This window comes from Natator depressus, chromosome 20 (genome assembly GCF_965152275.1).
Source record: "Natator depressus isolate rNatDep1 chromosome 20, rNatDep2.hap1, whole genome shotgun sequence".
Taxonomy (NCBI): Eukaryota; Metazoa; Chordata; order Testudines; family Cheloniidae; genus Natator; species Natator depressus.
Genome location: NC_134253.1, coordinates 4507166 through 4530764, shown reverse-complemented (window position 1 = coordinate 4530764; position 23599 = coordinate 4507166). Strand labels below are relative to the sequence as shown.

Below are 23599 nucleotides of genomic sequence, written 5' to 3'. Positions count from 1 at the left end.
GACTTTATAAGTGTACTCTCTATGCTATTATCCAAATCATTTATGAAGGTATTGACTAGAATTGGACCCAGGATGGATCCCTGCGGGACCCAACTTGATATGCCCTTCCAGCTTGACTGTAAACCATTAAAAGTACTCTTTGAGTATGGTTTGCGCACACACACACACACGTAATAGATTCACTGAGGCCATATTTCCCTAGTTTGCTTAAGAGAAAGTCATGTGAGATAGTATCAAAAACCTCATTAAAATTGAGATATATCACATCTACTGCTTCCTCCTTTATCCACAGCTTGTTACCCTGTCAAAGAAAGATGTTATTCTGTCATCTAGTTTCACTTTCTGTAAATCACAGACCATAGAATTTCCCTTCTTATTCAGGATAGAACTTTGGAGCTTTCAAAAGTAGCTTTTAAAAACATATGCCAAGAGCAATGCTCCCATCTTATATAGCTTTAGCTGTAATTCTTCTAATTACAGTGGATTTTTTTAGTTATTAAATAGATTAAAATGGGCATTTTCTCTTTATGTGCCAGTTTCATATTCATTTACTCAAGGTATAAGGAAACATTAATCTTCCCCATGTCTTACTGGAAGCTGAAAATGGAAGTGTAACTTGGTAAATTAGTAATTAACAGAGTCATTACTGATTTCCTATAACTCGTGGATGACCAGATGGTATTACATTATAGGTGGTGATAAACTGATATTTATTGCCCTTTTTTGTCTTTGAAAGAATTCCTGGAACCAATCAAAGGTGTTTTATCACTTCTAGGGGAGGTTTTGTGGTTTCTCCAAGAAATATTGGTTCTGTACATACTGTAAGAAAATATTTCATGCACCCATCATTAAGACCCATTTCAATGGGATCTAGGAGCCTACTTCCCTTAGTACTCCTTTGAAAATGCCAGCCTAAAATACCTGTGTGTGTATGTGTGAGTATCTGCCAGAAGGTCACACACTTTGTTGCTTACATAGGGCAAGCTGGACCCTCAGCTGGGCCCCTCTGCAGCTACCCCACCCGCAACTAGACTCTTACCCCCTCTCTGACCAGAGCCCCCAGCTGAACCCCAAGTACCCCCATTCCAAGCAGCCACCCCTTAGCCAGGACTTGCCTCCCTGCCCTCAAGCTGGGCCCATTGTCTCTACTCCAGCCAGGATGCTCCCTCCCACACTCTGGCCAGTCCCTCTCACGGGCCGTTTGCATTTCAAAAGCTGGATAACAGAGCTTGGCCTATATGAGCCATTAAGTATGCAACTTTCTAGTAAGCTGCTACCTGTGTGTAGAGAGCAGCAGAGAGAGCTTCCTCCACCTTCAGCGCCATATGGGCCCTCTGTGGGCCTGATTTAAGTAGAAATCAGGCTTTTCTGGTCCTCTGATTTTCATCAAAATCAATAGGGTTCTGCCCTTGAAATTTTGCAGTTGATCTGATGCAATGTTCAAAAGTGATGACGTTACAACCAGCCAGCCAGACAAAGGGAGAAATGACATGAAGTCGAGTGTGGAGCATTGTTTGTGAACAAGTCATTAATGCTGATTTCTAAGTTTTTAGCCAATGAGAATGCAGAGGCAGTCCGTATCTGATTGTTACTGCCCAATGAGCTTTTGTCTACGCAAAACCAAGAGGGGAAATTTCCACTCTCAGTTATGGGCATAACACTCATTGACTGTAATGGATTTACCACAGATTGATACCAGCGTCACTAACAGAGAACAGACTTTGGCCCATATTTGGTCACCATAACTTTATAATGAGTCCCAATTGCCCTGGTTCAGTTAATTTGTGGCAAAGACTCATGGAATACATTTATCAATTTTCCCCCCTCAGAAACAAAAATAAAATCATAAACCAGTGTTTAAATATGAGTAATATACACCAGGTATTAGGCAGTTACATTAGTATTTAGTCTTTGGCCTCTGAATGCACACAAGGTGTACTATTATGTTTGTGTCGTTTAAGGCCTCTCATGTGTTATCCCTAAATTAACAAACTCCCAGCTGATATCAGGAATAGGTCTGAGACAGTGCCGTAATCAGGCATCATGCCTTTTCAGATGGATAGCAACTGTAGCAACCTGAAGGATTCACAGATTCTAAGACCAGACTTGGCCATTGTGATCATCTCTAGTCTGACCTCCTCCTCTATAACACAGGCCATAGATCTTCCCAGAAAGAATTCCTAGATCATGTATATATAGGATATAATTCTGCCTACTGATTTGTATGAAAGCAGGAAAAAATGTTACTGTCACTAAAGGTTTGATCCTGCACTAGTGAAATCAATGGGTGGTTCTCCATGGACTTGAATGGGAGTCTAGGATCCACCCCTTAGGGAAGAAACTTAACTCAGATGGAATCTTAACAGATGCGGATTATAATAAACAAAAAACAATTCCCCCCAACCCTGAGGGAATCTAGTCCCAGATGGAGCTCTGAGGAGCTACTTATTCTCCTTCTGTCTGCATTCTGCCACCCTCGCAGGCTTGGCAACCATCATTGGATTGAGGGGGACACAATTAAATACGTTTGATGGCCTTAGTCCATAGGGCCTGATTCAGCCAAGACCTTAAACACATGCGCTTTGCTGAACAGCAATGGGATTACCCAATCACTTGAGGGCTTAACTGAATCAGGGCCATATTCAGCAAGAGATCCTTGTTCATGTCACCAAAAAACACCAGATGTTTGAGACGTGACTGCAGGAGTGGACTGGCCCAGGATGTTTGAGGTGCTGAAAGCATCCTAACCTGTCTAGTAAATAGTTACATTATTGTCTGATCCAAGCGACCAGTGGCCATTTCAAGGCACATCTTGTGAACCAACAAGGATATAAACCAGGTTGGTCAAAAATTTTCCTTTGAACTTTTTTTACCGACAGAAAAATGGGCATTTTGAGCAAATGAAAAATGTTGCATAAAGTGTCTGCGCTCCTTGAACATTTTTGACTTTTTGTTGGCAACCTGAGAAAACAAACATTTTCAGCCCCCAAAAAAGCCCAACTTTTTTGAGCCTTTTTCAGCTGATTTTTTTTTTGTTTCTCATCAGAAAATTGGCAAAAAAATGAAAAACAAATTAAGTTTCACTTTGCTGAAGAAACGTTGAAATTTTCCACTGCAAATTTCAATGTCAACTTTTTCTGGTTGATATTTTCTGTGGGGGGCAGGGAGGGGAAATGGCATTTTCTGGCCAGCTTTAACATAAATTATATGCTCCGGGAAAGCCGAGAATCTCACCTTCCCACTAAGACAAAGACCTGAGAAATGTATCCACAACAACATTCCCAGCTGGGTAGATGATTGCCAGGGAGTGGACATGCTCGTTTCTGAGGGCAACAGTATCCATAATAAATTCAGTAGTAAAAATAAAACCTTACGGGGGCTATTGCACATCCTATGCAGCGTCTGAACTTGCGAACATCAGCCAACACATGCTTATTCAGAAGTGACACCGCATCCATTTCAGTGAGCTCAACACAGCCCACTAGACTGAGATGCCACCTACTCCCTCTGCAGTTCAGACAAACATGCTGAATTGAAGGTTATTTACCGAGCAAAGGAATTGTCATGCCAATGAAAAGCACTAGATTAAAAAAAAAGTTTTTATGTCAGTGTGGACCATCTGCCTTGTCGGGGTGACTAACGGCTCCTTACAACATGACATTTAAAAATGCAACAAAGCATGATCAAAAAGTAAAGCTAGTTTTTATGGCACTTGGAAGGGGGGTTCGGCTGTGACTCAGTTAGGCAGGTGAGCATATGACTCACTATAAACCTGTGAGTAGTGCTGTTGAAGTCAATGAGGCTACTCACATGCTTAAAGTTAGGCACATGCTTAAGTAACTTGCTGAATCAGAGACCCAGAAAGGAGAGAAATGTCCTGTTAGCACAGGGTCCAAAGATGCACTCAGTGCAATTACCCATGTGGTGCCACCCCTCACCAGTGCAATGCAGCCCCACACAGACACACACACACACACAACACAAATGCTCCAAGCATGCCTCACTATTAGAGTAGCATATACTATTACTTTATGTAAAAGAGATTGTCGATCAGCAATACACCAAAGACATGGTTAGTTCGTGAGAAAATCCATCTGTACTTCATTATTATTTTTAATAAAATTTGCTACTCTGGCTTCCAAAGCAGAAAAGACCTCGCCTTTTCCTTCTGGCAAACTCTCAGCTTCCCGATGCCAGCTAGAACTTCATACCAACCCAATGTATGGCCACTCTCCCTGTGCCGGCTTTCTGATACACTCCTTCCAGTAACTCAGCACTGGGTGAATATTCTCTGGACCACAAAGGAGCATAGTTAAAAGCTGTCCTCTCATTATGATCTGGAGTAGCCTAGCTGCAGAGTGTGTGTGTGTGTGTGTGTGTGTGCGCGCGTGTGCACACTTCAGGGTGGGGGTGTTGAAGCCATTTCTTCTGGTTGAGGTTATGAAGCGAACAGGAAGGGGGAAAATGATAAGACTTTTGTCCGAACGCTTATGAGTGAACACATGAGGCTTAGCAGAGTCCTAGGAACTGGAATATTCATTGGCCTACAGCAAAATAATCAGTCTGATTCTCCTCTCGCACGGCTGTGAAACATTAGTAACTCCATCGAAGTCAGAGGCCTTGCACCTGTATCAAGGTGCAATGCTGTGATGTACGTTAAGAAGTTGTTGGTCTCTGCGTAGAAGAAGCTCCTGTGATCAGTGGCTCACACCCAAAAAAACCCGAAACTTTCATTAATCTCCCCTAAGAAAAGCCTGTGTATTGTGATACATTATAAATATAACTTGGCATTTGTATAAGTCACAGTGACACTACTGTCACCTATCACCGTATACACCCACCTTCATCCAGAATCTCCGCTGCATTCACATTTGGTGCCAGATGTCAGAGCCTTAATGGCACCTCAGATCAGGAGGAAAGGTTAGACGCTTTATGTCCGACGAATGTTCGATTTAATTAGCGCCCCTTATATTGGTGACTTAGAAGTCCAGCTCAGTATAAGTTCTTCCTTTCTTTTTCTTTTTCTATTTTTTTTTTTGAAAGTTACGAGGGTGATTAAGAGGCTGGTTGCCACCAACACATGACAGAACATGGCTTAGGAGAATTAACAAGCTCAGACATTGCTTTATTGGAGAGGCTACATTTCTGGGAGGAGAAGTAGATATTATTTTCTCTTTGCCAGCACAAAACCACAAAATTTTGCTGGAGAATGAACCCAGGCCTGGAACTATTGCAAGTTTTACCACTGATTTCAGTAGGCCTAGGATCCAGGCCGATATGTAAATGATGACAAATAACTTTAACCTGCTATTCTGCATACATATTGTGTCCTGGAACGATAGGGTAGGTGTGGGGTATTGAGGACTGTACTGGAATAGCAAGCTGTCACTTTACGAGTGGGCGAGGAGGGTTTTCCTGGTCTTGCTTTCAGGCTAAGGGCTCTACAGGGAAGTAGAGAGATAATCAGAGACAGTCAGCATCGAAAGAACCAGCCTAGAACAAGGTGGGGTGAGCTGTGCTGCGATGGCTTACTTTTAACGGGTGTACCTCTTCTGCCCCACATACGTAACCTGACTTGGGAATGAAGCACGTTTCTCTGTGTTACCTCTACAACCATATTTCTGCAATCTCTTTAGAACCCCGTCTAAGTTTCGTCAGCGTTCCTTGGAATTCCTCCCCAGTTCTTAATATGGCATCAAAATAACTGACAACACCATTTACCAGGGAACAGCATACTCTTAAAGGGATAGCTTGCAATTCCAACACAGTCCTCAATACACCACAGTAGGATTTTCAGCAGAGCTCAGGGTTGGCTTAACTCTGCTCCCACTGAAGTCAGGCTGGATCTAACTCAGCGCCCATTAAACCCACCCATGGACTTCAGTAGGGGCAGTGCTGGTTGCTACAAAATCCCACCCTTCTGAGTAAGGGCTTACGATACTGAGACATTCCCAGCGACTGCATTTGCCTCCTGTTTTTCTGAGACTCCATTTCCCGCTGCAACTGAGGGGGGGGCCTCTAGTGTCACTTATATTACAAAGTACCTTCCCCACATACGGAGCTGCAATACAGTCCATGTACTAAACAGGAGCACAAAAGAAGGACAATCTCTCCCTGGCCCGGATTTGTGCACATTGCTGTATTGACAGCAGGCTGGGTGAACCCCTTGAGTGGATGATAACAGGGGACCATTGATGAATGGACAAGTCTGGAGGCTGAACTTGAGATTTCTAAAGCTAGGAGGGGTGTTAGCCGCATTAAAATTAATTGGAGTAGAGTGGCTAAATTCTGATATCTGAAGGCACCTGTTTTCCAGGGGCTATATGGCCTAGCACATAATGCACTGGACTGGGACTCTGCAGACCTGAGTTTGATTCCTGGTTCTACTAATAGCCTGCTTTGGTGACCTTGGGAATGTCATTTACCCCCCTGTGCCTCAGTTTCCCAATCTGTAAAATAGAGATAACGATACTGATCTCCTCTGTAAATTGCTTTCAGACTGACTGATGATACGAGCTAGGTAATATTATTATTAGAGCTAGGGAGTATTATATTTTTAGGGCATCATGAATTACTCTCTTATAGTAAATTAATTGCCACTCTTAGTAAAGGTAGGAGCAAAGTGAAGATCAAAAGCTTGCAAATGGAACTGATCCATTACAAGCTGTGGCTCGGGAGCGTTTGCTCAAAGTTACACAGGAAGTCAGAGCCGAGAATAAAGTCCAGGCCTTCAGAGTCTTAGTCTAGTGCTTCACCCACTTGTTCCCACCGCCCCCCATTGGAAAGCAGCTCTTCCCAAGGGACTAAATAGAAAAACAGAATAATGACAGGCCTGTCACATCTTTGAGCAGGAGGTATCTTCTATTCACATCACCATTTTCTGCTTAACACCTCTCTAAATACACAGAAGGCCCTGGGAAAAGCTTGTGAAGACCAAGACTGTAACAGGGTCCAAAAAAGAACTAGATAAGTTCATGGAGGATAGGTCCATCAATGGCTATTAGCCAAGATGGGCAGGGATGGTGTCCCTAGCCTCTGGGAATGGGGGACAGGGGATGGATCACTTGATGATTCCCTGTTCTGTTCATTCCTTCAGGGGCATCTGGCACTGGCCACTGTTGGAAGACAGGATACTGGGTTAGATGGACCTTTGGTCTGACTCAGTCTGGCTGTTCTTTTATTCTTATCACCACTAGACGGTGCAGAACCTTGCTCATGCTCATTAGGGGATCGATTAAACAGGTGCCGATGAGGTTTTAAGGAAGAGTGAGAACTGGAGTAGCTTTTGCCGTTCGTGATAAAGAGACTATTTAACAGGGGCTTATCTGTGTTAACTTTGTTTTTCATCTAAGTTAGAGAGACAGCATGGTCTAGGGAATTGGGAACTAGCATGGGACTCAGGTGATCTCAGCTCTTTCTTAATCTTGCCGTTACCCAGCTCTGGGACCTCAGGCAAATCATACCAACTCTTTGTGCCTCTGTTCTTCCTCCTACCTTGTCTATTTTCAGTACGCTTTTCAAAGCAGAGACTGTCTCCTACTATGGGTTTGTCAAGCACCTGGCACAATTGGACCCTGATCTTGGTTGAGGCCGCTAATCCTTATATGAGAACAAATAATAATTCTCTACTTCCCTGCCCAGCACCTGCTTCCATGGATGTTCATTCATCTGGTTCTCTATGGCAAGATTTCGAGCTGAGTCAGAGGAAGAGCCGTGATATGAATAACTGTTCAGTGCCATGAGAAGGCACTGATCTTTTCCCCAGCCGTACTGCTGGGATAGTTTCTGCCCAAGTAAAATGCTTGGAATACCCAGCCATGGATAAGTCCACTTACCACATCTGACCAGGTACATATAAAAGCATGTGAGCTAATAAAAACATAACCCCCTCTCTCAGAGCCTGCAGAACAGAAGCTGCTTTAATACCCCTGAAACCCACCAATCAAAGGCCACCAAGAGGCATCAGCTGATGCATTAGCCAATTGGATCATAGGAACAACATTTCAACGTTCAATTTAACATCTGAGCTACAACTGCCTGAGCTAAAAGATCCAACTCAAAGCCAACCGAGCTCAACAAACTTTTTTGTGTGATTCATTTCCGCTGCCGCCGCGTGAAAAAACTGCAGATTTGGACGGAGCAAAACAATTTGGGAGGGGAGGGATAGCTCAGAGGTTTGAGCATTGGCCTGCTAAACCCAGGGGTGTGAGTTCAATCCTTGAGGGGGCTATTTGGGATCTGGGGCAAAAATTGGAGCTGGGTCCTGCTTTGAGCAGGGGTTTGGACTAGATGACCTCCTGAGGTCCCTTCCAGCCCTGATATTCTATGAATTCACAAATTGGGGTCAATTTTCACAAATGGGTTTGGTCAAATATCAAAAAAATCAGAACTGTTGAAACAGTTCATTTTTATTATTTTTTTTCCATTTCCAAAATGAAACATTTCGTCTTAGAGTGTCACTTCATTTTCACAAATTGCTATTTGAAAAAGATTTAAAAAATAAAAACTCAGAAATTAAATAAAATGTTTCATTCCATTCAAAACAAATTCTTTTTTGACTTTTTGAGCTTTGCTGGAAACATTGAAATGTTTTTATTTCGGGACAACCCAAACCAAAAATTCTTTTCACAACCTTTCAGTTCAGCCACTGAGTCAAGACGTCACTTATTCCAACCACTCTACAGTAGGCTCATAAACAGAAAGCCATCCTTTGTAAGCTGGGTTACAAGTACATGATGATACCAATCCTATTCGATATGAGCTATGAGATGCTTGTAACAGTTTCCTTGTGCTGTTTCCCCAGCTGCAAAAATGACTTGGCAAAAGTCACAGGTCTGTGTATGCAGAGTACCCTTGGAGTTCACAATCCCCACTGTGACCAAGTGGACTGTCTTCTACTGCCCATCCTGGAGTCCAGGAAGTCTAGAAAATTATTAAAGGGAAAGAGTGATAACTGGGTTAACCAAGATAGGGGTATTATTTGTGTTTGGCTTTTAACTATGTTTATTTCCATGGGTCTTTAGTTCCCATGATCAATCTTGGCTTCTTGTTTAAAAACAGGCACCGCTTTCAGGAAACTCTGCTTGACCAGTGGCTGGCCTCTGCTGCAGGGGCTATAAAAAGAGATCACACTGGTCCCCGGGGAATTCCCCTATGCAGGACCACCCTAGAGCTAACCTGTATGCCCCTATGCTGCCCCCATTGTTCCACAGCGTATCAGGTGTGCTAGGGGCCAAGGCAGGAGGAGGGGTGGCTGTAGTGCTTAGCAATACAGCTGTTGTTAAGACAGAGCAGCCCCAGGACTGCTCTAACTTACCCCACAGCCACGCCAACCCTTGGAGCAGGCAGAAGGTGCAAATGTGGTTTAAAGCCGGCTTTTGCCCCTGCCCCTCCTCTAAGGTTGCACCTCCTGAGAGACCCAGCGCAGAATCTATCCAGCTGTGTCTCGGGCCATAGAGTCTGATATGTCCTTCGCAGCAGCGCCTCTGTTCGCACTTCAATTCCTTCAGAAGCCCCTGGGCAATTCCCCCCCACCCCCGTCCTAGTTATTTATGGCACTTGAGTGTCTCAAGTTGCCCATCGCTTCCTCCTTGGAGACTCCAATCTCTGCCAAAGCCACAATGTGATCAAAGGGCTTTTGTGAAAGGTCAGTTGGAAAGCTCTGTAATTTCCTTTTTGCTGCTTTATTATTAAGTGCTGATAAGGCACATTTGGATTTTACAAGACACGTCCATTTTTTTCCTTCTTAAAAAAAAACAACAACCCTTGATTCAGTGCTGACCATCCTTAGCAGTTACTATTAATAGTGTAATTATAACGAGATCCCCGTTTTTGGAAAAGTGAAAAGAAATTACGCAAAAACATGCTTGCATTGCAATAAACTCCCCCCCAACAACAACAACCTGTACATTTCATCTATCTGTTGTGTCTTGCCATTATTATTTATTTGTACTCCCACTGCACCTACGAGCCCTACTCATGGACCAGGATCCTATTGCACGAGCCGCTGTACAAATACAGAACAAGATGACGGTGCCTGCCCGCAAAGAGTTTACAATCTGACAAGAGACATACGGACAGAAGGAGGAGCAAAAGGAAGCAATCAGATGGAGGGATTTAAAGGAGGCTAATGAGGAGCGGTCTTATTTTTCTACTATAGACTTGAACAGTGCCTTGCACAATGGAGCTGTCACAGCACGTGAGTAGCCTAAGGTGGACTCCTCGATCTGTGCACCTCTGCCAGCAACCCCACATGGGCCAAAGAAAGGCGATCAGTGGTTAAGGACTGGATGGCTAAACACCTGTCAAAATGATTTAGCTTATCAGCAGGGGACAGTTAAAAAGAGAGACAGAGAGGAGATGGCTGGACCAGAGAGGCCTAGGAGAGATCTTGCCTCGCACACCATTTTTAAATTTTTCTACAAGATCTGCTCTAGGAAGTATTATGGGGAAGTTCTCTGGGCTGCATTATCCAGGAAGTCAGACTAGATGATCACAATGGTCCCTTCTGGCCTTGGAATCTATGAATCTATGAAGGGGAAAATGTTGCCTCTGACTTATTAGGGGTCTGTAACAGGGCTGACCCTTTTAGGGCCCAGGGGGACTGGGGAGCAGCCAGCCCTGTTCTTGAGAAGAACACAGAAAGCATGTGCTGGGAATCATCTGACCCAGCTGACAGCATCAAGGGATTGGGTCTGATGAGTCCCAGCTCTGGGGTATAAATGAGGGTCCCGGCTCCGTCAATCTAGCTTTTTTGGTGTGGACCTGGCCTAGTATTTTGTGGCGGTTTGGTGTTCCATGTTTCTTTCTGAGTGTGTGTGCGCTGAAGGATAAACAGGGCCCTGAGGTAAGGGCTATAACTGGACGTGGCAGAGTGTTGTCCCAGGCTGGTGATAGGGTGTCCAGGCTTTTGAAAAAGATTAGTGGGGATATTACACGCATTTGCAGCGTGCCCAACAGAGCAGTGGCCGAGCACTTACCCTAGATGGACCAAATCATCTATTTTTCAAAAGGCTTTGGATGAAGTCCTTTGGACGAGGCTGTGAAGGAAAATATCAATATGGGGTAAGCAGCAAAGCCTTGCCAATGAATTAAATATGGCTTAGTTATAAGCAACACGGAGTTAGAGTGCAAGGTTGGTCCCTCTGAGGTGCAGAAATGCATGGCAGGGTCATTCAGTATTTGTTGGGGTTTGGACGATATTCTAGACTATTCAGAGAAGGAGGCGGACGGTAGCTGAGAGTGAAATGGCCCAGAGAAGGGCAATGAAGGTGATTAGACCCTCCAAGAGTACTCGCAAATGGGCTGTCGCCTAAATAGGGCTTGGTAAATTTATGAGCAAAGACATGTATGATGATGCGTTACAGCAAGGTTATCAGATCTCATGCTCAGGGCATCAACTGGCTGCCCCAAGGCTCAGGAAAGAATTGCTCCCCATGTGTACAGAGTTAAACAACTGGCTAGGTACAGTATGGGGGGGGAGTGTTAATTTTTTTCTGGTGATGAATCCAGCACTTCCCCCTTGAAAACATGATGCTAGAGCAGATGGGCGAATGGTCAGATCCCGCAGGGCAGCGTTTCCCAAATTATGGGTCACGACCCCAAATGGGGTTGCGCCATCCGCAGACGGTGTCATGGATCCCTAGCATGTGGAGGACACCATTTTGCTCCGCGCAGCATGTCCTCGCACCCAGTACTTAATTTGTAATGAAAGAGGTCCCGGGGCTCCAGCAATGAGGAGCTGGGGCTCAAGCAATTTTTTTACATTCATAACTGACGCAGCAAGCTCAGAGATGCCGGGGCTATGAACTGCCAAGCCAAGAGGTGCTGGGGCTCGGCCCTGGCAAGCCCTGGCACAAATTAAGCAGTGTGCTACAGTGGATGCTCAGCACCCACCAGCCAGAGCTGTTCAGGGGCATTGCTGCCGATCAGCTGTTTGGCGGCACTGCCAATCAGCTGATCGGCGGCTCACTAAGGGGATTGGGAGAGGGTGGAGAGCAGCAAGCGGGTGGGGGCCTCGAGGAGGAGGTGGAGCAGGAGTGGGAAGAGGCGGAGCGAGGGCGGGGTCTCGGGGAAGGGGGCAGAGCAGGGGCAGAAAGAGGCAGAGCAGGGGTGGGGCCTTGAGGGAATGGGTAGAGTGGGGTCGGGGCCTCGGGGCAGAGCAGGGGTGGAGCACCTCCGGGGAAAACTAAAACTCGGTGCCTATAGTCCCGGAAGGAAAAAAATCATTAAAATTGGGTCGTGCTGGCAAAAAGTTTGGGGAACCACTGCTGTATGGCAAATCCTACAATCTACTGGAGAAAGAGGATAGCCCCGTGATTAGGGGCTAGCCTGGGACTTGACAGACCTGGGTTTATGTCTTTGCTCTCCACAGACTTTGGGGCATGCCACTGAGCTTTTCTGTCCCCATCTGTAAGGTGGGACTGGTAATAATTCCCTCTTTCACCAGGCTGTGGTGGGGATAGCTATGCTGGAAACTGTTAGGTGCTCAGATACTACAGTAAAGGGAGCAATAAAAGTACCTAAGCAGTCTTTTTGTTCTATATTTGTACTGCACCTTGCACAATGGGGTTTGGTCCAGGGCTATAGTAATACAAATAGTAGATACTGTTATGTAACCATATACTGTACCTGCGTGGGTCCTCGTATTTCTATAGGAACTTTAATTTCTGCAGCTGGAAGGGAAGTACTTTCCATCTGTAAATCCTGTGGTGCTTCATAAAGATCCAAGAAACTGGGAAAGGAGCCTACATCCTCTGGATTTAGGGTAGCGAGCTCTGGAGGTATGGGAGGGGCTATGGATTTTTCCTTGTCCGCTTTCAAGGCAGGAAACGTTGTATAATTTTTCAACAGCATGTCACAAGCCGCCTTCTTGCCCACGTGCGGTTTGTGGTGGTTCTGGCTGGAAAGTGCTATTGCGAAATCTGCCTTCCCCTTGGTGCCGCTTGACAAGCCGTTGTTGGCTGCACTCAGGGGGTACTTAATAGCAAAATGAGAAACCGTGTCTGCATCTTGTGGCTGGTCCCGAAGAACTGCAGCGTTGGGCCATGTAGGAACTGTTGGGTTGGAAAGGATAGAGCTGGGAACCTTTGGTAACTGCTGTTTGAAGAAGAGTCTCTCTGATTGTGCTAACCCCCCGTCGTCTGTGCACTGGATTGGCATCGAAATTGGCATGTCTTTAAAAGAAAACAGTGGGGCCACTTACTCATGGGACTGAAAGGAGGTTATTGCTTTTGTCTGCATCTCCCCCCAATGGTATCATTCTCCTTTTGTGAATCACAGCCCTGGAAGACAAACACTGGTGACTGGGCATTGGCTATACAGCAGATATGGCTACCCCCTCATCTCAATGGGCTTCTCCTGAGCAGGAAGGTAAAGGCAATTCCATCTACCATTCCTCACCTTGCTTAATTATGGGACGATGGTAAGTGCTCTATACCAGCACACAAATGCAAATGAGCCTGCCTGGTAGCTAACATCACAGGCGAAGATAGCCTTGAATCTTAGTAACTCCCTTCTTGCTTTGAATTCAGGAAAAATGACAAAACTCTACTAAGCGAATGTGGGTTTTTTTTCTTTTTTGCATCTTGTGGATCGAATGATGTCAGTGATGTCACAGGTTGATGCATTCTGGGATTTCTCTAGCAAAGCAGGAAGTGTCAGAGAGGGAAGAAAAGAATGTTTAGGTAGGTGCGTTCTAGTCTACGCTGTCTAGATTCTTATCCCACACTCATCACTGTAGTAACAAAAATAACAACCTAGCCCTTTCATCAGCAGATCTCAAAGCAGTTTACAAAGGAGGACAAAATCACTAGCCTCTCTGCATCTCAGCTTGCCCACCAGTAAAATGGGGAAGGGGCTGTGCGCTAAGCCACATCGCTCTGAGTAGCTGAGCACCTTCCAGTATTGCATTAAGCAATCTGACTAACTTCTCTCATGGGTGTGTTCTCTCGTCTTCTCCCCAGAGGGAGAAGTGTGTGCGGTGCAGTGACTTGTTTTGGATATTTTTTTTATCTAATACATAGAGACACATATTGCTATATGCTTATGTTAGAGAAAGCATGCTCAAAGACATGTGCATTGCATTCTGTGGCGATGCTTATTTATTTGGTGTATTAGGGTAGCACCTGGGAACCCAGCGCTGGACAAACAAGGAACAAAAAGACAGATCCTGCCCCCAAAGAGCTTTCAACCTGGCTATCCAGAAAGTATTTCTGATCTTCAATCCGCTCTCCTGGTAACTTTGCATCTTTTAAAAATGTATAATCATCAGCTCTCTGGTGCTCTGGCTTTGATTGAGCCCCTCTCTAAGACCAATAACAATGGATGGCATTTTGGTTACGAAACTGTTTGAAAATTCACTTGGGGGAAGGCAGGGGGGGAAATTGCAAAAAGAGGAAATTTGCTCAGTTCTATTACTAGTTTCCCTTGGTGAATTTTTTGCTTCATAAATGACTCTCGCAGGGCACGTCTACGCTAGAGGTATAATTTCCAAACCTCGGGTAGACAGACCCACGCTCGCCCCGACTGAGCAAGCATGCCACAAGTCGCGGCGCAGCTGCGGTGACTCCAGTGGCAGTCAAACGGGACAAATGCCCAGTTTTGCCAAAAAAAGTCAGGATGGCTGGGACAGGGCTTAAAACAGGGACCGTCCCAGCCAAAACGAGACGTATGGTCATCCTATGTGGACGTATGGTCCATAGACTATTAGGGTTGGAAGAGACCTCAGGAGGTCATCTAGTCCAACCCCCTGCTCAAAGCAGGACCAACCCCCACTAAATCATCCCAGCCAGGGCTTTGTCAAGCCGGGCCTTAAAAACCTCTAAGGAAGGAGATTCCACCACCTCCCTAGGGAACCCATTCCAGTGCTTCACCCCCCTCCTAGTGAAATAGTGTTTCCTAATATCCAACCTAGACCTCCCCCACTGCCACTTGAGACCACCGCCAGCTCCAGAGTACACATACTCTAAAAGACGCTGCATCTGCCGTGAGTCCTCCCAGGAGTCCAAGCATGATTCTTACCTTGACTGTCTGCTTGGTATTCAACATCCTTATTACGATGTATAGGGTAGTTCCCATCCAACACAGCATAAGCAACTGCCACAACAAAGTGTGCCCCCTCGGACCAGCTACATGCAGAATCCAGTTCTAAGGTATGTGAATTCACGTTTGCCTGAGCTTCACACCTTCTTTAGGGGGCCAGAAATTGTAACCAGCACAACCCGAAGCATGGAGTTAGCAGTGTCCCTTACCAGTCATTGGTTCCTTCTTCACAGTCAACTTCTGTAGCAGCTCAGCCTGCTTTGCACATAAATCTTGCAGGTGTGTGAATTCTTGGTAAAGCTGGAAAAACGCTTCTTCCATGTCTCCAGTGCCTGGCTAACGGAAACCAAAAACTAGTATAAAATGATTAGCCCTGAATGTTACTAAAGAAGAAACACTAGCAAGGAGCCAGGCAGGCACTGTGATGCAGTTTTTTTTAGGAGGAGCTGTTGCAACTGATATGATTATTATTCAGTTGAATTGCAACAGTGCCAACAGAGATCAGGACCCCATTATATTGGACACTGTATAAACACATAATAAGAAGCAGTTTCTTCCCCCAGTGCATTTGCAATCTACCAGGAAAAGACAAAGAGTGGGTGGGGGAAGAAAGGGGAAGTGATTTGCTCAAAGTCACAAGGTCAGTGAGTGGCAGCAGTGGGACTAGAATTGAGGTCTTCTGACTCTTAGCCCAGCAGTCTAGCCACTAGGCCATGCTGCTTCTCAGTAATTAAAAGTGGGAAGTTTGTAATTACCCTTACTAAAGACAAACCTGCCAGACTTGAGTTTCCTCATTGATCTGAAGAGGGCGCAGAATAAAGCCGTCATTCAGATATGTTTAGGGCTGCTTCCTCTGTGGGGGGAAGGTTTGCTTTTGCATCACCCGTGAACCATTACCATCAACCCGTGGGGAGTCATGAATTTCATCCCACCTGTGACCACTAATGCCGTGCAGTAGCATAGCAGCAAACTGACTCCAGGGAGACAGACATGAAAGGGGAAGATTGCCAAAGGCATATGTGGGAACTAGGAAATGATTTATTCTTTTCTTCAGCCGGAATTGGGACACAAACTGCCCTTTGTGCCTTTTGAAAATCTCCTCCTATAATACCATGCAAGTGGAAATCTAGTTCATGGCCCACGGGTTACTCCATATCAAAACAGTTTTGCCACAAAGAAAAATATCTTTGTCTTATATTTAGCACATTCTTCCTTGCCTTACCTGCCATATTGTGGATTTGACTTTGCTGTTTGCACCAATTACTGCGGGGCGGGGGAGAAGAAAAGGAAATAAAACCAATGCTCAGAGGAATTTCCCTTCAATTTCAATTGTCGTTTGAAGGGCTCATGCATCTCCATTAGCATAACTACGCAAATCAGCTTTGCTTCTTGTCATAATTTCCAGTTTTTTTCTGCAGCTCAGTTCTGAAAGTTTAAACTCTAGCTCCATAATTAGGGGCTCGGTTAATCCGTCTGATGAAACATCCCCTGCCTGTTAGGAAGATAGGGATGATTCTTTATGGGCTATTGCTGCAATCATTAGCAAACAAGGAGCAATACGCACGGCACAAAGAGAACTTTTGACAAAACTGTAAAGGAAATTACAGTGCGGGATGTTTACATATCTGTCACACCATGAACACAGCTAGAAAAATATTTAGATCCTATTTTCTGCTGTCTGGATCCCAGTGATTCCTTTCACTTTTACAGAATATACCAAAGCTCTTCATTAATTTTACAAGCCTAAGATGCACTAGCCAGTGCCTGATCTAATGTCCCGGGGAATCAAAAGGAGTCTTTCCATTGATTTATTGTTATTTATGTGCACCTAGCAAGCCCAGTTATGGCCCAGGGTTGCATTATGCTGGGCACTGTATAATTATAAACACATAACAAAATACTTCAGTGAACATTGCATTGGACCATAGAAGCATAAGCCAATCTCAGATGTACTGTGCTACAAAGCAGTCACTGTAGAAATCTTGTGGGAAGCAAACACCAGGAATGTGTTACAGAGCCTTAATACACATTTCATACAAGAGTTATAAATTAATATACCAGTGAATTATTAAAAAGTGCATGACTTGGGGGTTTAATTACTGAGTTTGCCTTCATTACATTGATTGCATTCAATAAATGCTTTAATAGTTTATTGCTATTTAATTTCCAACAATTACTGTAGTGAAGATGAGATCACTGTAGAGTTAGGAATTTTAATCTGATATGCAACCTGCCAGTTATTCACAGTTTAAGATCAAAGTAGTGATCCCAAAATGGCAAACCTTCCTGAACCTTGATTGTTTGGCTGACGACTTCTGCTTCAACCTTTTACTCTGGTTCTGAACCCAAAGGAGCATGCTCATATGACTTCTGAGACTTCAGTAGAATGGCATTGGTACAACTCAGAGAAGCATACGACCCTGAATCTTTCGCCTATCCTCCAGTATGTTAGCCAGGTGAAGCTCTGTTGCTTTCGACGTGAAGCTCATAACAATAAGTGGGGCTGTGGTGACCCCCCCACACACACACTTTGCTCTTGTGGCTAGTTAAAGATGTAGGCCACATAGGTGCAGGCTGCAGTCATCAGCAATGGCTGCCTGGTTCTCTCCGGGGCTTGTACAATGCCCTTCCCTTAAACAGTCAAATCAAGCGAGTTACTCTATGGAGATGCAGTCACGCCATACACCTGATGAACACAAAGGGCTAAATTTCCAGCGACAACTTACTCGTGCCGGGTCTCCTCCTTACGTTTGCCTCTCTGCTGTTGCGTGGCATTTGGGTCTGTGAGTTTCAACCGAAAAAATTGATGGGGAGCACTTTGGGGGCAGGGAATTTCCCTTCAATTTTGATGTTAATAGTGAAACCGCAGAACAGCGACAGAACAGGAAATAGAGTAGCCGTGAATTAAAGCTGCAGTCTGTGCAGACTGCAGAGCAAGGCTTCAAAATTAGGTTCTGCAGGATGCGTTGTATCCCTGAAGGACAACATCAGAGGGGACTGGTATTCAAGGTAGTGTTGCCCAGGGGTTAGCACAACTCTTCTGAGCCCCATACATATGGCTCTTCCACTAACTGCTGTGTGACCTCTGACAAGTTATTTCAGCTGTCTCTGTTTCCCCTCCCACACTGTTTCTGTCTCCTCTGTTTATTGGGTGAGGTCTTTAAGAGAGGGGCTGTCTTTTTACTTGACACTTGTGGGATGGCCACCCTCTTGGTCAACACACGGGGGCTGAACCTCCGAGCTAAAACTAGGGGTTTGAACCCCTCCCATCTTCTGTGGATTGGCTCAGAGGGGAGAAACCTGTAACATGCTCTCATCGGTGGGTCACATTTGTACACTACCTAGCACAGGGTAGCCCATCTCTTGGCCGAGGCCTTTAGGTGCCACACTGATATGTGTAATAATATGATTTACTCTTTCATACAGAAAGACATTCCTCGTGGTCAGGTCATCCTTGTCCATTGGCCCCTGTTCAATGCAGGATCCAGGCCAAAACTGTCTGCCTTTTTTTAAAACCTCTCCTTGGACTTATTCCTGATGACTTTAAGAACCTTGCGTGTGGCTAGTTGGTTTCTCACGCCTGCTCATGCAGCCTCTTTCTGCTCTTTCCCACCATCTCATCAGACCATTCCTGGGGTGTGGGTGCAAGGTTCAAATTCCTCAGCCCCTTTGCTGCAGAAATCAGAATTTCCTCAAGCAATCTAAAACAGATGGCTGTCCCAATAGGTTAGTGTTTCCTAGCACTGTGTTTTTTGTGTGTGATGTCCCAACGTAGCCGCTTGCATGCCACAGCTCCTTCTTGTGTTGCAAATATTAAAACTAGCCTTTGACAACACCTGCCATGGCAATTGCAAAAAAAGTTCCATTCCTCTGATGGTGCCCTTTCAAATTTTGTCCCCAGCCACAAGCAGCTGTTCGCCACCATTGATCTCCTACCGTACTTCAGATGTCTTTTAGCTGGAGAGCAATCCCAGCAGTACTTCTGGATTTCTAGAAGCCACTGCTTTCTTGCAGTAATGGAAGCTGTAGTAACTGCATCTCCCTGGATCCGAGATTTGTGAAGCTACCACCATCTAGTGTTAAAAATAGGTCTTCATGAAAAGGAAACCATTGCATTGCATTCAAGTTGAAATATTGGGGCTGAATCTTCAGATGCTGTAAATCAACCCCACTTAACATAGTTTCTTAACTTTGGTGAAGCCAGGCCACTTTACACCAGCTGAGGATTTGACGCTTGCTTTTAGCTGTAGATCAGAACAATCAGGATTGTATTAGGCACCCTGTAAAATACACGGGGTAAAACAATTCCTGCCCCCAAGAGTTTGTGTTAAAATTTAAGATAAAATGCAACAAGCTGGTGCAATAAGCATTCAGAGAGGATGAAAGAGGAAGGAAAGTAGTCACACAGTTGCAAGGCCTAGCAGGTTCCGACTCAGGAAGTTTAAAGGTATAAACCCACTAAACAAGAATTATTAATGTTCTCGGTTAACCCTGTGATCAACTTGCCTAGCCACTATAAATTGACAGCTGACTGTTATGTTGAAAATGGGCCTTGGAAAGGGATCTGAAGGAAGACAGGGGCTTCAAAGATTAGTTTGGGGAACGCATTCCAAGAAGGCATGGACGTGCCAGAGAGAGAAGCGGAGAATTAGGTTCTTGTCGGGCCTGTGTTGCACCAGAGCACATTGATCCACTGCAAAAGAAAACAAACATTTTCTGTGAATACTTAAATGCTTTTAGATAAATGGGAAACAACAACCTGTGTCCTTAGCGGTGAACCAGTGCCATTAAGCAGTGAAGGTCAAGGGGCTTTTTTTTGTCTCTGCTGCAGTAAATATTTATGGGCAATTAAAACACTGAAAGGGTTCAGATTCCTCCTAATTTCCATGCTAACTCTTCAGGCCAAATCCTGTGTTCCTTATTCAGGTCTTATTCCAGCAAAACTCTACCTGGAGTTGGACACTAGGGAGCAGATGGCCAGCTGATGTAAATTGCCAGAGCTCCATTGATTTCAACAGTGCTGTGACAATTTCCATCCACTCAGGCTCTGACCTTGGAGATGCGTTTTTCAAAAGCGCTCTCTGCATTGGCTTAGCTCTGCTCCCAGTGGAAGGCAAATAATGGTAAAACTGCCATTGATTTCAACAGCAGCAGCGTCAGGCCAGCGTTAAGTGCTTTTGAAAATCTGGTGGCAACGTTGTCATTTGTCTGACTGGGGCTTGGTCCCTATACCAACCTAAACCTCAGTGTAGACATTTACTGTAAAAGTCAGAGTGAAAAAACTTCAACAATAACAATGATAAGCCTATATCATAGAAATGTAGGGCTGGAAGGAACGCTGAGAAGTCATCAGGTCCAGCCCTCTATGTCGAGGCAGGACCAAATAAACCTAGACCATCTCTGACAAGTGTTTGTCCAAATCATGGGCGCCGACTCCGTGGGTGCTCCAAGACTGGAGCACCCATGGAAAAAATATAGTGGGTACTCAGAAGCCACAGCCGATCAGCAGTTCGGCGGCCCCTGCCAATCAGCTGTTTGGCAGCAGGTGGGAGGAGCTGTGGGGAAGGGGTGGAGCAGCGGTAGGCAGAGTGAGGGCAGGGCCCTCGGGGTTGGGGAGGGGCAGGGAGAGGTGGAGCAAGGGTGGGACCTTGGGGAAGGGGCGGGGCCTCAGGGCACAGCAGGGGTGGAGCACCCACCCAGAAAAATGACCGTCAGCACCTGTGGTCCAACCTGTTCTTAAAAACCTCCAGTGATAGGGAGCCCCTTGGAAACCTATCCCAGAGCTTAAATGCTCTTAGAATTAGAAAGGTTTTCCTAATATCTGACCTTAATTTCCCTTGTTGCAGATTAAGTTCATTACTTCTTGTCCTACCTTCAGGGGATATAGAGAAGAACTGATTACAGTCCTCTCTGGTTCCCCCTCTGGCTTCTTTTCTCATGACTAACCTTGCCCAGTTTTTTTAACCTTTCATCACAGGTCAAGTTTTCTAAACCTTTTATCATTCTGTTGCTCTCCTTTGGACTCTCTCCAATTTGTCCACATCTTTCTATAGCAGTGGTTCTCAAACTTCTGTACTGGTGACCCCTTTCACATAGCAAGTCTCTGAGTGTGACCCCCCCCCCTTTATAAATTGAAAACACTTTTTAATATATTTAACACCCTTATAAATAGTGGAGGCAAAGCGGGATTCAGGGTGGAGGCTGACAGCTCACGACGCCGCATGTAATAGCCTCGCAACCCCCCAGTTTGAGAACCCCTGTTCGATAGTGTGTGCATGTGTGTCTTGAGAGGCTCGTAGAGAATATTTGACCTCGACGGGTAAGGATGTCGGAGTGAGATTTTCTTTGCTTTAGATTGTAGTAAACATTTTCAATGACTTGTGCCCGACAGTTGCTTTTCATTACCCCCCTGGGGGCCACAACCCACTAAATGAGAAATGCTGACTAGAGCAGCTCCATTGATTTCAATGCAGAATCCAAAGAACAGTTTACCAGGCGAACTAGGAAAGAGTGGAGGACAGACAGGGAGAAGCTGCCACGGCAAATTTGCTACGACATCTCTCCATATCCCTCCACCAGCATCTTTACTGTTTACAGCCATTACACCTTCAGCTGCGAGCCTACCAGTTCTCACATAATAAATCGTTTTAGCTCAGGAAAGTAGTTGAATAGGAGACCTCCAGGGAAATACCTTGATGCTTCAAGGAGGAGTTGATAATTCAGCTGTGACATTCTTCCCTCTGAATTATTATGAAGATAAGACTGTCATATAGTTCTGTGGGGTGCTAGAGAAACAGAGGGGCCTGGGCCCTTGTGCTTTGGGATCCTCTGACCCTTTTCACGAGAGTCTGAATGTTAAACCTGGCACGTTGAAGGAGCATATTCCCTGACTTCCCTCAGCAGTACCCACGGGCAGGGACACTCCCTGAAGGCCCAGTCAGGAACTCTTAAGCACTAGGAAACTATAGGCACTCGGGACCCTGTAGCACCTTGCAGCAGCCCCCTCAGTAGGACCCCACCGGAGCCCCCAACACTAGGACCCAGCAGCAGTCCCAGCATTAGGAACCCCAGACATTAGGACCCTATAGCACCCTGCATCAAACCCAGAATCAGGAACCTCTAGGAGCCCCAGGCATTAGGGCCCCTATAGCACCTTGCACCAGCCCCACCATTGGGACCCTATAGGAGCTACTGACACCAGAACCTCCAGGAGCATGTGGCAGCCCCAGCATTAGGAGCCTTTAGGATCCCCGGAGCTTCTAGCACCCTGCAGCAGCCAGCACCCAGCATGAGGAGCTTATAGGAGCCTCAGGTCCCAGGACCCTATAGCAATCTGCCACACAGCCCCAGTATTAGGAGCCTAAAGGAGCCCCTGGACCCTATAGCACCCTGCAGCAGCCGGGGGCATTAGGAACCTGTAGGAGCCCCTACACCCTGCAGCATCCGGGGCTTTCGGAGCCTATAGGCGCCGGGATCTTATAGCAGCAGCCCCGGCAGTAGGAGCCTGACACACGGCAGGCGCTAGGACCCCGCGGCGGCCGGCAGGGCGGAAGCCGGCGGCGCTAGGACCCCGCGGCGGCCGGGGCGCGGCGGCCGGGATACACCTGTGCCCGGCGGCGGCGGCGTTGGCGTTTCCCCGCCGCCCTCCCTCGAGCCCGCGCCCGGGCAGGTGAAGGGCCTGGCCCCGCCCCCGCCCCCGAGCCGGGGCCGGGCCACCTGACGTGTCCCGGCTGCTGCAGCCGCGTGCCGGGGCTCGGAACCTCCCCACCCAGGTGAGTCCGGCTCCCGGGGGGGTCTCCGGTGGGGGTCGGCTCCCTGGCGGGGGGGGGCTCGGGTGTTGGGGGGGGTGGGCTCTCCCATGGGTGGGGGGGTCGGCTCGGCTCCCCCATGGGTCGGCTCCCTGGCGGGGGGGGCTCGGGTGTTGGAGGGGGGATGGGATCCCCCAATGGTGGGGGTGTTGGCTCCCTGGGATCCCCCATGGGTGGGGGTGTCGGCTCCCTGGGGGGGGGGCTCGGGTGTTGGGGGGGGTGGGATCCCCCATGGGTGGGGGTGTCGGCTCCCTGGCGGGGGGGGCTCGGGTGTTGGGGGGGTGGGATCCCCCATGGGTGGGGGTGTCGGCTCCCTGGCGGGGGGGGCTCGGGTGGGGGGGGCTGTTGGAGGGGGGATGGGATCCCCCATGGGTGGGGGGGTCGGCTCCTTGGAGGAAAGGGGTGGGGGTGGGATCCCCCGGGTGGGGGGGTCGGCTCCCTGGAGGGGGGGTCTCGGGTGGGGGGGCTGTTGGAGGGGGGATGGTATCCCCTATGGGTGGGGGGTGTCGGTTCCTTGGAGGAAAGGGGTGGGGGCGTTTCTGAGGGGCGGTATCCCCCTGCTGTGGGGATGTCAGTGCTCTAGAGGAAGGGGGGGCTCTGGCTGGGGTGGGGGGCGCTGGAGGGGCTTGTTGCGAGAGTGGGTAGGGCTCTAGGTGGAAGTATCCCCCTGGCTGTGGAGTGTGGTACCCCCCCCCCCCAGCTAGGGATGGGTGTGTATCCGTGGAGGAAAGGGGGGGTGCTCTGGCTGA

The 23599-nt window shown here is 46.9% G+C and overlaps 1 protein-coding gene and 1 long non-coding RNA gene across 2 annotated transcripts in view; one reads left to right on the top strand and one right to left on the bottom strand.

Moving 5' to 3' along the window:
* Positions 1-8752: 8752 nt before the first annotated feature.
* Positions 8753-19030, bottom strand: LOC141975212 (uncharacterized). Its single transcript, XR_012635888.1, has 4 exons — positions 18979-19030; positions 15252-15378; positions 12631-13175; positions 8753-8922 (listed from the first exon to the last, which is right to left on the bottom strand). It is a non-coding gene; the product is annotated as an uncharacterized LOC141975212 (long non-coding RNA).
* Positions 19031-22740: 3710 nt separating this feature from the next.
* The window catches only part of GALNT6 (polypeptide N-acetylgalactosaminyltransferase 6), a 42892-nt gene continuing 42033 nt past the window's right edge, over positions 22741-23599 (top strand). The window contains exon 1 of the mRNA XM_074935271.1: positions 22741-22814. The gene's annotated coding sequence lies outside the window, so the exon portion shown is untranslated. The remainder of the gene's footprint in view (positions 22815-23599) is intronic.